Source organism: Bufo gargarizans, unplaced genomic scaffold (assembly GCF_014858855.1).
Source record: "Bufo gargarizans isolate SCDJY-AF-19 unplaced genomic scaffold, ASM1485885v1 fragScaff_scaffold_685_pilon:::fragment_4:::debris, whole genome shotgun sequence".
Lineage (NCBI taxonomy): Eukaryota > Metazoa > Chordata > Amphibia > Anura > Bufonidae > Bufo > Bufo gargarizans.
This window is the reverse complement of record NW_025334164.1, coordinates 291199-305958: the sequence shown is the minus strand read 5'-3', so window position 1 is coordinate 305958 and position 14760 is coordinate 291199. Positions and strand designations below refer to the sequence as shown.

The following is a 14760-nucleotide window of genomic DNA, read 5'->3' as shown; positions in this document are numbered from 1 at the left end:
ACCTCTGCATTTACATGGTGTGATCTCGGCCGAAAACCCGTGCGGCACGAGATTAGATCATCACGTCGGCCGGCGTGATGACGTCATACGTCACCACACCAGCCGGCGTGATGACGTAATCTCGCGCCGCACAGGATTTCGGGAGAGATCTTCAAGCAAGATGGCAGCGGGTAGCCCGTCGTGAGCAAATGGAGGCGGTAAGTTTGATTTACATTTTTTTTATTGTTAATTTTACACTCAGATGCCGCGTTCATGTATGAATGCGGCATCTGAGGGGTACAATGATGGGGCGGCGCTATCGCAGCTCCCTGTCATTGCACCCGCTACTGTGAAGTAATTCATCACAAAGCGAATTTTTTTGTGAATTTCGTCGAATCAGCCGAACTGAACTTTTAAGAAATTTGCTAATCTCTACTGGCCAACCTGATAGCTGAGTTTGACTGGGTCGACGTTTGGTGTCTATTAAACACGGAAGAAAGAACCTACTCCTGTTATTCAAAAACACACCAAACTTGGTCGAGGATTGATATGATCCTGGGAAGTAGAAAACTGTTGGAAAAAAAATATAACAAAAAAAAATAATCAGTCCTATGACTCTATCAGATCATTGCTCTGTTGTTATGGAGGTTGAACTTGGGACTAGGCAGGGCCCTTCACTGTGTAAGTTCAACTCTCATTGGTTAACTCTGTTAAAAGATAAGGAAGAACTAAAGTTTTTTTTCCAGGTGAATACAGACTCAACTAATAAGCAAGTGATTTGGGATACGGCAAAGGCCTTTCTAAGAGGAATTTTGTTTAATAAGGTGAATTATTGGGAGAAAAAAAAGTGAAAGAAAAAACCAAGATTGCAGAACAGAAGTTAAAAGAGGCAAGAGTGAGTTGTGTGGTTGACCCCTCAATAGAAAGGTTGAAAAAATGGGAGGAGGAACAAGAGAAGGTTAAAGATATACCGTATTTTTCGCCCCATAAGACGCACCCCCCCCCCAAAGTGGGGGGAAATTGTTAATGGATCTTATGGGGCGAATACAGTGCAGGGGGAAAAAAATGTCCGGCACATTGCATGTTGCTGGCACATCGCAGGCTGTGCAGCATAGGGATAGCAGCCTGCGATGTACCGGATATCCGTCTTACTCTATCTGCAGAGTAAGTACGGCGGGGCTGGAGGAATGTGCTGCTGGAGAGCCCGGCGGGGGGAGGCTGAAGGAAGGTGAACGCATTGCACCCGCACTCATCCGGACCCATTCATTTCTATGGGACTGTGCACATGAGCGTTGATTTGCATGCATCACTTGTGCGTTGCGTGAAAATCGCAGCATGCTCTATATTGTGTGTTTTTCCCATAATGCAGGCCCCATAGAAGTGAATGAGGCTGAGTGAAAATCGCAAGCATCCGCAAGCAAGTGCGGATGCAGTGCGATTTTCACACATGGTTGCTAGGAGATGATCAGGATGGGGACCCGATCTTTATTATTTTCCAGTGTAATTACATCAGTCTGCTCCACTGCAGCAGAGCTGTGTTTGCCAGGAGCGAGTCCCTCCTGACCTTCGGTTCACTTGAGAGCCGACTCAGCAAGTGAACCGAAGATTCGATGAGCTGAGCATGCGCATTGATCTTCAGTTCACTTGCTTCTGCCGGCTCAGGAAGTGAACCGAAGATCCGATTCATGAATCGGTTCTTTTGAATGAACTGATTCAAATGAATCGATTCATGAAAAAGATCCGAACTTCCCATCTCTAAAACTCAGTAGCAGGCCGGGCGGCAGCGCAACTCACTGACGTCAGGCGCCTGCTCCTCCTACTTCATTCATAAAGTGGGAGGAGCAGGCGCGTGACGTCAGTGAGTTGCGCTGCCGCCCGGCCTGCTACTGAGTTTGTGAGTACAGAGACAGAGGGAGAGGATCGCAGAGGATTTCAAGTTGTTCACATAGGAATATTAGTATTACAGTGAGCGGGGCCCGGTGTAATAGAATACAGTGACTGCACCGGGCCCCGCTGCCATTACAGCACCAGATGCCGGTGTTCCGTTTACTTGACAGTATTATGTCTATATCGTGGGAGATAGTTTTACATTACGTCTAGCTTGAAGTGCTGACTAATATAAAATTTTAAATCTTTATTTCATTTCCTTAAAACTATTTTCCACGATATAGACATAATACTGTCAATTAAACGTCACAGAGGTGCTGAAGAGGTCTAGATATTTGCATTTTGTTAACCTTTATTTTTGTTTGCATTTTGTTAACCTCTACTGCACCTAGTCGTCTTTTTCGCGCATGCGCAGTGTATTGGGGATCATTCACTCACAGGGACACTGTTATGGGGGGATCTGTGGATGACACATATATAGCATAAGGTGCTATATATGTGTCACCCACAGATCCCCCCCCCCCCCCACAACAGTGTCATCCACAGATCCCCACAACAGTGCCATCCACAGAGCCCCCATAACAGTGTGTCATCCACAGAGCCCCCATAACAGTGTGTCATCCACAGAGCCCCCATAACAGTGTGTCATCCACAGAGCCCCCATAACAGTGTGTCATCCACAGATCCCCACAACAGTGTGTCATCCACAGAGCCCCCATAACAGTGTGTCATCCACAGATCCCCCATAACAGTGTGACATCCACAGATCCTCCATAACAGTGTGTCATCCACAGATCCCCACAACAGTGTGTTATCCACAGAGCCCCCATAACAGTGTGTCATCCACAGAGCCCCCATAACAGTGTGTCATCCACAGAGCCCCCATAACAGTGTGTCATCCACAGAGCCCCCATAACAGTGTGTCATCCACAGATCCCCACAACAGTGTGTCATCCACAGAGCCCCCATAACAGTGTGTCATACACAGATCCCCCATAACAGTGTGACATCCACAGATCCTCCATAACAGTGTGTCATCCACAGATCCCCACAACAGTGTGTCATCCACAGAGCCCCCATAACAGTGTGTCATCCACAGAGCCCCCATAACAGTGTGTCATCCACAGAGCCCCCATAACAGTGTGTCATCCACAGAGCCCCCATAACAGTGTGTCATCCTCAGAGCCCCCATAACAGTGTGTCATCCACAGAGCCCCCATAACAGTGTGTCATCCTCAGAGCCCCCATAACAGTGTGTCATCCACAGAGCCCCAATAACAGTGTGTCATCCACAGATCCCCCCATAACAGTGCCATCCACAGATCCCCCCCATAACAGTGTCATCCACAGATCCCCCCACAACAGTGCCATCCACAGAGCCCCCATAACACCTTTTGGTTCAAAATATTTTTTTATTTGGCTATTCCCAACCCCTCTTGTAATTGTTCCGCTACCTGTGGGCACGCGGGAATGAGTTGAGTCACTTCGGTGGGCAATCCCGTCCTGCAGCGCGTGATCCCGCAAGACCTGCCGCTGGATGGGATTGCGCACCGAAGTGACTAAACTCATGCCCATGTAGCCCGCAAGTAGCAGATCAGTGGAACAAGTACAAGGTGGGTGGGGGGATGATCTGTGGGGTTGCCCAGACAGCTAGGCCCTTCACAGTAGTTATTAACCCCTTTCAGCAGTCCCCCATTCACTGAAGGGGAGACTACTGAAAGGGATTAATAACTACTGTGAAGGGCCTCCCCCCCTTTCACAGTAGTTATGCCCAGATATGTGCCCCCTTCACAGTAGTTATGCCCAGATATGTGCCCCCTTCACAGTAGTTATGCCCAGATATGTGCCCCTTCACAGTAGTTATGCCCAGATATGTGCCCCCTTCACAGTAGTTATGCCCAGACATGTGCCCCCTTCACAGTAATTATGCCCAGACATGTGCCCCCTTCACAGTAGTTATGCCCACACTGCTTCTAACAGAGGCTCACTAATGGACGCTGAGATTAGATCACCCCATACGAGAGCATTGAATCAATTTGACCCTGGAGGTCATAATGCAGGGTGTGAGGACGTCCAGCGTCAGATACCGGACCAAAGGTCTGTTATAATCCAGGAAGCCCTCAGGTGGCTGCCGGCCGCTAGAGGCTGACTTATTGCTGGAACGTAAACAATGCAGTTTCTCTAGAACATTGCAGCTCGATTTGCAAAAGGGACATTGTACCCCGACCACTTCAATGAGCTGAAGTGGTCTGGGTGCCTTTTGTGTCACTTTAACTTTGAAATCTTATTAAAGATTGTGTAGGGTGTGGCTGGAGGCGGGACAAGAGTGGGGCTTGCAGCAGAACATGGGTGGGGCCTGTAAGGGGGCCCTTGATTTATTTTGCCCGGGGGCCCTGAGGGTTCTCAGTCCGCCCCTGGGAGGGAAACTTGAATATGAGCTTAGATGTACACATAGTGGATAAAGGAGGTAGTTTTAAATATTTAGGGATAAATATATCAAGAAATTTGGAGGAGTATGTAAAACTAAATGTAGTTTCACTTTTAAAGGAATTAAGAAACAGAATCCATATTTGGAAAAGATTACCATTATCAATGATGGGTCGAATTAATTTGATAAAGATGTTTTTTCTCCCTAAGGTATTGTTTGTATTGCAAAATGCTCCAGTTTGGTTACCAAATAACGTTTTTAAGATGATGGATAGGTTAATGGGGGGGAGTTTATCTGGAAAGGAGGAACCCGTTGAAGGGGGGGGGGTTATCTCTTCCGAATTGGCATTTATATTTTTTAGTGGCACAATTTGGACATATGAAGGAGAGTGAGAGTCCATTGTTGAGATGGAATTTAGTGAAAATGGGACTTAAAGGGTTTCTACCATCAGAATTTCAGTTATGTAGCTGACTGACATTAGCGATGTGCTAATGTCAGCAGTACATAGCAGTGTTCTTTTTATATTTGTCCCTGCGGCCGTTCACCTAAAAAAAACACTTTTAAAATATGCTAATGAGCCTCTAGGTCACGGGTGTCAAACACAAGGCCCGCGGGCCGAATCCGGCCCGCCAGACCTTGTCATGTGGCCCGCCGCCGGCCGCCGGCATTCACCTTTTATTATCACTTCCTGCAGACGGCCCCTGCAGGAAGTGATAATAAAACTACAAGCGCTCGCCGAGACTGAGAGGAGGGAGGAGGGAGGAGGCAGGCTGGGCGCTGGCAGTGTGAGTCATACGTCACACGCCTGCGCCGCCCACTTTATGAATGAAGCAGGCGGCGTGGGCGCATGATGTATGACTCAAGCTGCCAGCGCCTGTCCTCCCGGCCTGCCTCCTGCCTCCTCCCTCCTCTCAGTCTCGGCGAGCGCTTGTAGTTGTAAGTACCCACAGATCCCCCATAAGTGTCACCACAGATCCCCCCATAAGTGTCACCACAGATCCCCCCATAAGTGTCACCACAGATCCCCCCCATAAGTGTCACCACAGATCCCCCCCCATAAGTGTCACCACAGATCCCCCCCCATAAGTGTCACCACAGATCCCCCCCATAAGTGTCACCACAGATCCCCCCCCATAAGTGTCACCACAGATCCCCCCCATAAGTGTCACCACAGATCCCCCCCATAAGTGTCACCACAGATCCCCCCCATAAGTGTCACCACAGATCCCCCCCCCATAAGTGTCACCACAGATTCCCCCCATAAGTCCGATACAACCGGCCCTTTGACGGTGACCAAACTGCTGATGCGGCCCCCGATGAATTTGAGTTTGACACCCCTGCTCTAGGTGCTACGTGGGCGTTGATTCAGCACCTAGAGGCTCGGTCCACTCACCCTTTATCCCACCCAGGTCCCCTGTTCTGCCCGCCCCTCTCCTCTTGATTGATGTCCGCGTTCGCAGCATCGCTGACGAAATCCCGCACCTGCGCCGTCCACTTCTGTATTTGGCGCAGGCGCAGTAAGTGAAGGACGCGCTACTACGTCACAGTGCGAAAGCCGGCACAGGAGCGCGTCAATAAATCACTGCGCCTGCGCCGAATACAGAAGTGGACGGCACAGGCGCGGGATTTCGTCAGCAATGCTGTGAATTTGGACGTCACTCAAGAGGAGCGGGGCGGGGTAGATGGAGAACCTGGGCGGGATAAAGGGTGAGTGGACCGAGCCTCTAGGTGCTGAATCAATGCCCTCATAGCACCTAGAGGCTCATTAGCATATTGTAAAAGTGTGTTTATTAGGAGAACGGCTGCAGGGACAAATGCAAAAAGAACACTGTTATGTACTGCTGACATTAGCACATTGCTAATGTCAGTCAGCTACATAACAGTAATTCTGATGGTAGAAACCCTTTAAGATTAAGCAGTTTAGATTAATGGAGGTTTTAGAATCAGGTATATTGGGGAAAACAAGCACTGATAATCAAATATAAAATTTAATGGATCACAATTGGAGTGAAATTAAAAATATAATGGGTATAAAGGGTTATTTAAAATGCACTCCAATATGGAATAATATTAATTTGAGTGAAATTCAAAAAATTAAGCAATATGTAAACTGGGAGATTAGAGGTGTAAGTTTGTTGTGTCACATTTTTGAGGGAGATAAATTGAAGGATTTTGAAATTTTGAGTAGGGCGTTTGGGATCCCAAAAAAAGATTATTTTAAGGCCTCTTTCACACTACAGTATGTTGAATTCAGTGTTTTGCGTTCCGTTTTTCACGGATCCGTTGTGGTTCCGTTTCCGTTCCGTTGTTCCGTTCCGTTTTTCCGTATGGCATATACAGTATACAGTAATTACATAGAAAAAATTGGGCTGGGCATAACATTTTCAATAGATGGTTCCGCAAAAAACGGAACGGATACGGAAGACATACGGATGCATTTCCATATGTGTTCCATTTTTTTTGCGGACCCATTGACTTGAATGGAGCCACGGACCGTGATTTGCGGCCAAATATAGGACATGTTCTATCTTTTCAACGGAACGGAAAAACGGAAACGGAATGCATACGGAACACATTCCGTTTTTTTGCGGAACCATTGAAATGAATGGTTCCGTATACGGAACGCAAAAACGGACCGCAAAACGGGAAAAAAAACGGTAGTGTGAAAGAGGCCTAAGTTTGTTTTACAAATGAGGCATGCAATTAGTTCATCAGCTGATTCAGAGAAATATAAAAAAGCCTCCTCAGAAAATATTGATCAGTTTCTCAGGGATGGAAAGGTTAGAGGGAATATTTCAAGGAGATATGAAATATTAATGAAGTTATCACAAAGATTAAAATATTAGCTAAAGAGAAATGGAAAAAGGATATTGAAGGTTTGTCAGATGAGAAATGGGAGGATGCTTTGAGTAATAGGCCTCTGGTCTCACTAAGGGCCTCACTAAGGGGTTTCCCAGTTTTTCCTTATTCATAGGTTACATCGTACACCCCTAATATTTTTAAAAAATTGATTTAAGAGCCATAGATGAATATCCAAGATGTTGTGAAGAACAGGCAGGTCTAGTGCATTTAATTTGGAGATGCCCCAAGCTGTTTAGGTTATTGGTGTGAAATAGCAGTTATTATTGATAAAGCTCTAGGAGTACAGATATATGGTGATCCTGTGGCTTGTCTATTGGGGGGTACAATTCACATCAGCTTGGGGAAGGCTGTGAAACAAGTACTTTGCAAGCTGCTATTCCAGGCAAGTTTGCTTATTCTGAAAAAATCGATTAAAAAAAACCCCAGCCTTCTGTGAATGAATGAAAGAAATCTGTGAATAATATGATAAAAATGGAAAGGATAATATATGATAACAGGGGGATGAAGGATTGTACTATACAAATATGGAATCAATGGCTCAATAATATATGTGTTTTTTTTGTTGTTTTGTACCTCCTCCCTCTCTCTCCATGGGGTATGGATTGTGGTGTTGGGAAAATATGTAATATATTGTGGAGATGTTTTTGTGCTTAAGTTGCATTTGAAAATGAATAAATAAATAAAAAAATAAAAAAAGATTTCTGCACAATTCCCACTTTTAAAAAAAAATCCGCCTTTACTGACTGACAGCTATCTGTGAATGCTTATTCATGCAAAGTCAGCTGTCAACCATTGATTAGGACCGCCCACATGACTCCTAAGCATAGGAAAAGCAGGGATTTAAAGGGTAACTTATATTTTCACTAAAAATTCTATATTCATATATGTTGTTGCTGCTGTGGTGATATTCCATAATCACTAATTATTGTGTTCACATGTCACTTGTTAATATGATTCCGTCCGTAGCAACCGCTCCTCACAAGACTTCTTTCTGATAATCTTCTAAAGATGGCCGGTGATGCCCTTACCCTGAGGCTAAGACCGCCCTCCCTAACTACCCAGAATTACTTAGGATCATCTCGGGAATGAGCAGCCTCACCCCAACCAATCGGCTTTCCCTCCTGAGAGCGCTTGGCGCTTTATTACTCCCTAGAGAGGGAATTACATCGCTCTGGAAGCAAGTCACTTCAGCGATCGAACAGGAAGGGAGCGCGCACGCAGCGTTCAGGACTGACCACTGCTAAGTCCTCCGTCTTCTGTATATACGGAAGACACTTAACAACGCTGTTTTAGCCGCACCACTGAAATGCCTGGGAGGGCAAAGAGCAAGCTGCAATTACTAGTTTTTGAGGGACAAACAGGTTTATGACCGTGGCGGAGTCTTTGATTGGAATAATAGGAGACAGAATAGAAGGCAGGGCCCACGTCGTCCATGTACCTAGTTTTAAGGTTTGCAGGGATTGAGCTAGTATGTAAACCACCACAAGGGGGAGACAGACATTGAGAGCTCTTGAGAAGGGGAGCAAGATGGACACTATGATCCGGAGCTATGGGCCCATTAGGTTTAAATGACAGAAATGATTTGGGAGTATTCTTGTAAATAGCATACCCTTTTGATTGTTTTTTTTCATTTTGATTTTATTTTATATATTTAGGATATGTTTTTATGTATTGAGCCGACTCCTCGGTGACGGAATTCATATGAGCCGCACGGAGGCGCAGGCACATAAAGATGACGAATGTAAGTCAGAATGTCAGTGACCTGAGAAAGCGTTGAGGTGCGAAACGGCCATTGCCACGAGTTACATGCCTGCGTTATGCTGATCCGCCCCATGCCTATATCGATGTAATGTGAGAATTTTGGAACAAAGAAACCCATTTTTGGTGAGTGCCGCTTATGTGTTTTTCTTCCACGGGACATTTGCAAAAGGCTTGGAGGCAGCGCACCACCTATAATGGGAATAAAGACCTGACTTGGGAGAGCTGTTATTCTGAAAGGGGAACGTGGGCAGTGCCACCCAGCTGAGGTCTACAGTGATGAGCGGCAGGGGTCATATTCAAATTCATGATATTTCGCAAATATTTTGTAGAATATTTGTCAAATATTTGCGGATTCAAATGTTCGTTATATTCGACATTCTTTTTTTTTTACTAGAAAATCGGCAAGGTAATGATCGCGTTATATGCGAATATTATGCAATCAATACAGGCGTGTGTTAAAAACGAATATATAGCACTATATTCATCATAGTGCTAGATATTCGTAATTTAGAATAGTCGCCTTTTTTTTCCATCTGAAGTCATGATTCCTCCCTATTTAAGTTGCTTCTGGGCCAATGACACATTGGCCCACAAGCAAGAAGCAAGGAGGAATCGTGTTTAGATGGAAAAAATGACGACTATTCGATATAACAAATATATAGCACTATATTCGAGAGTTCTCGAAGTGGCGATATTCGAGATTAAAATTCACTTTTCGAATATTCGTGCTCAACACCAGTGCTCTAAAGGTTGTTTATTACTAGGTAATTCAATACCTATTGAAAAGTATTGCCTAGGGAACTTAGTGAGACCAAGCCAATTACTTTAAGAAAAAATATGACAGTTACCCTTTAAATGAAAAAAAAAACTACAAATTGTATTGAATCTGTGCCATAAAACTATACAGTACAGACCAAAAGTTTGGACACACCTTCTCATTCAAAGAGTTTTCTTTAATTTCATGATTATGAAAATTGTAGATTCACACTGAAGGCATCAAAACTATGAATTAACACATGTGGAATTATATACATGACAAAAAAATGTCATATTCTAGGTTCTTCAAAGTAGCCACCTTTTGCTTTGATTACTGCTTTGCACACTCTTGGCATTCTCTTGTTGAGCTTCAAGAGGTAGTCACCTGAAATGGTTTTCACTTCACAGGTGTGCCCTGTCAGGTTTAATAAGTGGGATTTCTTGCCTTATAAATGGGGTTGGGATCATCAGTTGCCTTGTGGAGAAGTCAGGTGGATACACAGCTGATAGTCCTACTGAATAGACAGTTAGAATTTGTATTATGGCAAGAAAAAAACAGCTAAGTAAAGAAAAACGAGTTGCCATCATTACTTTAAGAAATGAAGGTCAGTCAGTCCGAAAAATTGGGAAAACTTTGAAAGTGTCCCCAAGTGCAGTCACAAAAACCATCAAGCGCTACAAAGAAACTGGCTCACATGCAGACCGCCCCAGGAAAGGAAGACGAAGAGTCACCTCTGATGCGGAGTATAAGTTCATCCGAGTCACCAGCCTCAGAAATCACAGGTTAACAGCAGCTCAGATTAGAGACCAGATCAATGCCACACAGAGTTCTAGCAGCAGACACATCTCTAGAACAACTGTTAAGAGGAGACCACTGCTAAGGACAGGCAACAAGCAGAAGAGACTTGTTTGGGCTAAAGAACACAAGGAATGGACATTAGACCAGTGGAAATCTGTGCTTTGGTCTGATGAGTCCAAATTTGAGATCTTTGGTTCCAACCACCGTGCCTTTGTGCGATGCAGAAAAGGTGAACGGATGGACTCTACATGCCTGGTTCCCACCGTGAAGCATGGAGGAGGAGGTGTGATGGTGTGGGGGTGCTTTGCTGGTGACACTGTTGGGGATTTATTCAAAATTGAAGGCATACTGAACCAGCATGGCTACCACAGCATCTTGCAGCAGCATGCTATTCCATCTGGTTTACGTTTAGTTGGACCATCATTTATTTTTCAACAGGACAATGACCCCAAACACACCTCCAGGCTGTGTAAGGGCTATTTGACCATGAAGGAGAGTGATGGGGTGCTGCGCCAGATGACCTGGCCTCCACAGTCACCGGACCTGAACCCAATCAAGATGGTTTGGGGTGAGCTGGACCGCAGAGTGAAGGCAAAAGGGCCAACAAGTGCTAAGCATCTCTGGGAACTCCTTCAAGACGTTGGAAGACCATTTCAGGTGACTACCTCTTGAAGCTCATCAAGAGAATGCCAAAAGTGTGCAAAGCAGTAATCAAAGCAAAAGGTGGCTACTTTGAAAAACCTAGAATATGACATATTTTCAGTTATTTCACACTTTTTTGTTATGTATATAATTCCACATGTGTTAATTCATAGGTTTGATGCCTTCAGTGTGAATCTACAATTTTCATAGTCATGAAAATAAAGAAAACTCTTTGAATGAGAAGGTGTGTCCAAACTTTTGGTCTGTACTGTATATCCGCACCTCCTGCTCCATAACAAGATGGCTGAAAATTCCACTGCATTTTCATGGTAACAGGGTCCCTTAAACTCTACAGGACCGCCGCACGCAGGATTGCGTCTTTGCGGCGGCCCTGTTATTCCTCCTGGACGCGCTGGGGCGTCCTCTCGCGAGACGCAAGATTTCCTGTGAACTCGCGCACGTTCACAGGAAGTGCAGGTAAACTAGCTAATCTACAGCCTGCCAGTGGCGATCGTTGACTGGCAGGCTGTAGATGCGATTTTTAACCCCTAAAAGGTATATTAGACGCTGTTTTGATAACAGCGTCTAATATACCTGCTACCTGGTCCTCTGGTGGTCCCTTTTGCTTGGATCGACCACCAGAGGACACAGGCAGCTCTGTAAAGTAGCACCAAACACCACTACACTACACCCCCCGTCACTTATTAACCCCTTATTAACCCCCTGATCACCCCATATAGACTCCCTGATCCCTCCCATCATTGATCACCCCCCTGTCATTGATTACCCCCCTGGAAGGCTCCATTCAGATATCCGTATGTGTTTTGCGGATCCGCGGTGTCCGTGTTTTGCAGATCCACGGATCCGCAAAACACATACAGACGCCTGGATAGAGCCTTACAGGGGGGTGATCACCCCATATAGACTCTGTGTTTTGCGGATCCACGGATCCATGGATCGGATCCGCAAAACACATACGGAAGTCTGAATGGAGCCTTACAGGGGGGGTGATCACCCCATATATACTCCCTGATCACCCCGCTGTCATTGATCACCCCCCTGTAAGGCTCCATTCAGACGTCCGTATGTGTTTTGCGGATCCGATCCATGGATCCGTGGATCCGCAAAACACATACGGACCTCTAAATGGAGCTTTACAGGGGGGTGATCAATGACAGGGGGGTGATGAGGGAGTCTATATGGGGTGATCACCCCCCTGTCATTGATCACCCCCCCCCCCCCCTGTAAGGCTCCATTCAGACATTTTTTTGGCCCAAGTTAGCGGAAATATATATATTTTTTTGTTTGTTTTTTCTTACAAAGTCTCATATTCCACTAACTTGCGACAAAAAATAAAATCTCACATGAACTCACCATACCCCTCAAGGAATCCAAATGCGTAAATTTTTTAGACATTTATATTCCAGACTTCTTCTCACGCTTTAGGGCCCCTAAAATGCCAGGGCAGTATAACTACCCCACAAGTGACCCCATTTTGGAAAGAAGACACCCCAAGGTATTTCGTGGTGGGCATAGTGAGTTCATGGAAGTTTTTATTTTTTGTCACAAGTTAGTGGAATATGAGACTTTGTAAGGAAAAAAAAATAATCATAATTTTCCACTAACTTGTGACAAAAAAAAAAAGTTCTATGAACTCACTATGCCCATCAGTGAATACCTTAGGGTGTCTACTTTCCAAAATGGGGTCATTTGTGGGGGTTTTCTGCTGTCTGGCCATTGTAGAACCTCAGGAAACATGACAGGTGCTCAGAAAGTCAGAGCTGCTTCAAAATGCGGAAATTCACATTTTTGTACCATAGTTTAGTAAACGCTATAGCTTTTCCACAAACCATTTTTTTTTTTTTTTATCAAAGACATGTGGAACAATAAATTTTGAGAAAAATTTATATAGAAATGTTTTGTTTGTTTTTTTAAATACAACTGAAAGTGAAAAATGTCATTTTTTGGAAAAAATTTCTGTAAATTTCGACTAATAACAAAAAAATTAAAAATGTCAGCAGCAATGAAATACCACCAAATGAAAGCTCTATTAGTGAGAAGAAAAGGAGGTAAAATTCATTTGGGTGGTAAGTTGCATGATCGAGCAATAAACGGTGAAAGTAGTGTAGTGCAGAAGTGTAAAAAGTGGCCTGGTCATTAAGGGGGTTTCAGCTAGGGGAGCTGAGGTGGTTAAATAACATGCTGTATATTTTTCAAGCTATTGCTTAAATTTGGTCAGCACCGTACGATGCCTTTACAGTCTGGGAAAGCGTCCTAGGACATTACGATGAGCAGCGCGGAGCCAGCAACGTGTTGCGTTACTCTGGTCTGTGAGATAGATAACACATCCACTGGAGATACGTTTAACCATTGGATTGCAGCGGTTACAATGTTATTTCCATCCTCGTCATTAGCAGCGATCCGCAATGTGAAGATTATTGGCAGTTATCCAATACTGCATCACTGCTCCTTCATATTCTGTTACCACTACTGTAGATCTAGAAAATTAAATTCTACGCAAATGACTTAACCTTTCTGGCGTTTTATATAAAAATTTAAAATAAACACAATAAAAAGCATTAGAATTCCATTAGTCCTCCCTGAAGACCATTATCATGAGCGTCCAGTAATAGCGATGTATCAGATATTGTCATACATACTGTTATGGTTTTCTCCGTACTCACAGCTCGCACGTCCGGTCACTTGTCTCTTCTTCTATCACCCTTCTGCTTGTTACTACGCTCTTTATACATACATCAGTGGCACAACACCGACACAGTAAGTCAGACTGGTTTTTCAAGCCAAGCCTGGGGAATGGGCGGAGCAGCACAGGATGACAGGACAGCTAGAATACATGTCACCTTTAAAAGCATAGATGTCTGACCTTGTCTGATGTTTTTATTGCTGAGACTATCTATATATCATCAGTCAAATGATCTGTCATCTTTAGCAGCATTCTACAAATGTAACGCGTATCATGTCTTTAATCGCTTGTCAGATGTATCTCTAATGACCGGGTGAGATATTGAAGGGATTTTTCATAATCTTACTTTTGATACATCACAGATATATATTATACAACCCTCATCTCTTGTGGAATACAGTACCTCAAATTAACATATCTCACAACCTCTGCAAGTTGCTGGACACAATAGCAGCCTGCCTGAACAAAAGGTTATTTAACATCTCACCTCACATACAATGACAGAAAACTATGATAACCTATTCAACTTGTTAGCATGGAGAGAAAAAGCAGTTCAATGTTAAATAACCCTTATCATGTATTGTATATAGCATATACCAGTATTGTTTAACAAAGTTTCAACTGTACAGGGAGTGCAGAATTATTAGGCAAATGAGTATTTTGACCACATCATCCTCTTTATGCATGTTGTCTTACTCCAAGCTGTATAGCCTCTAAAGCCTACTACCAATTAAGCATATTAGGTGATGTGCATCTCTGTAATGAGAAGGGGTGTGGTCTAATGACATCAACACCCTATATAAGGTGTGCATAATTATTAGGCAACTTCCTTTCCTTTGGCAAAATGGGTCAAAAGAAGGACTTGACAGGCTCAGAAAAGTCAAAAATAGTGAGATATCTTGCAGAGGGGTGCAGCACTCTTAAAATTGCAAAGCTTCTGAA

General features: G+C 44.2%; 1 protein-coding gene across 2 annotated transcripts in view; it reads right to left on the bottom strand.

The window, feature by feature from the left end:
• Positions 1 to 13891, bottom strand: part of LOC122922744 (carbonic anhydrase 13-like) — a 52197-nt gene extending 38306 nt beyond the window's left edge. Inside the window, exon 1 of one of the 2 annotated variants that reach the window (XM_044273452.1) lies at positions 13799 to 13891. The gene's annotated coding sequence lies outside the window, so the exon portion shown is untranslated. Of the gene's footprint in view, positions 1 to 13774 lie in introns of both variants that reach the window. The other variant, XM_044273451.1, reaches the window with a different exon arrangement.
• Positions 13892 to 14760: the final 869 nt, after the last annotated feature.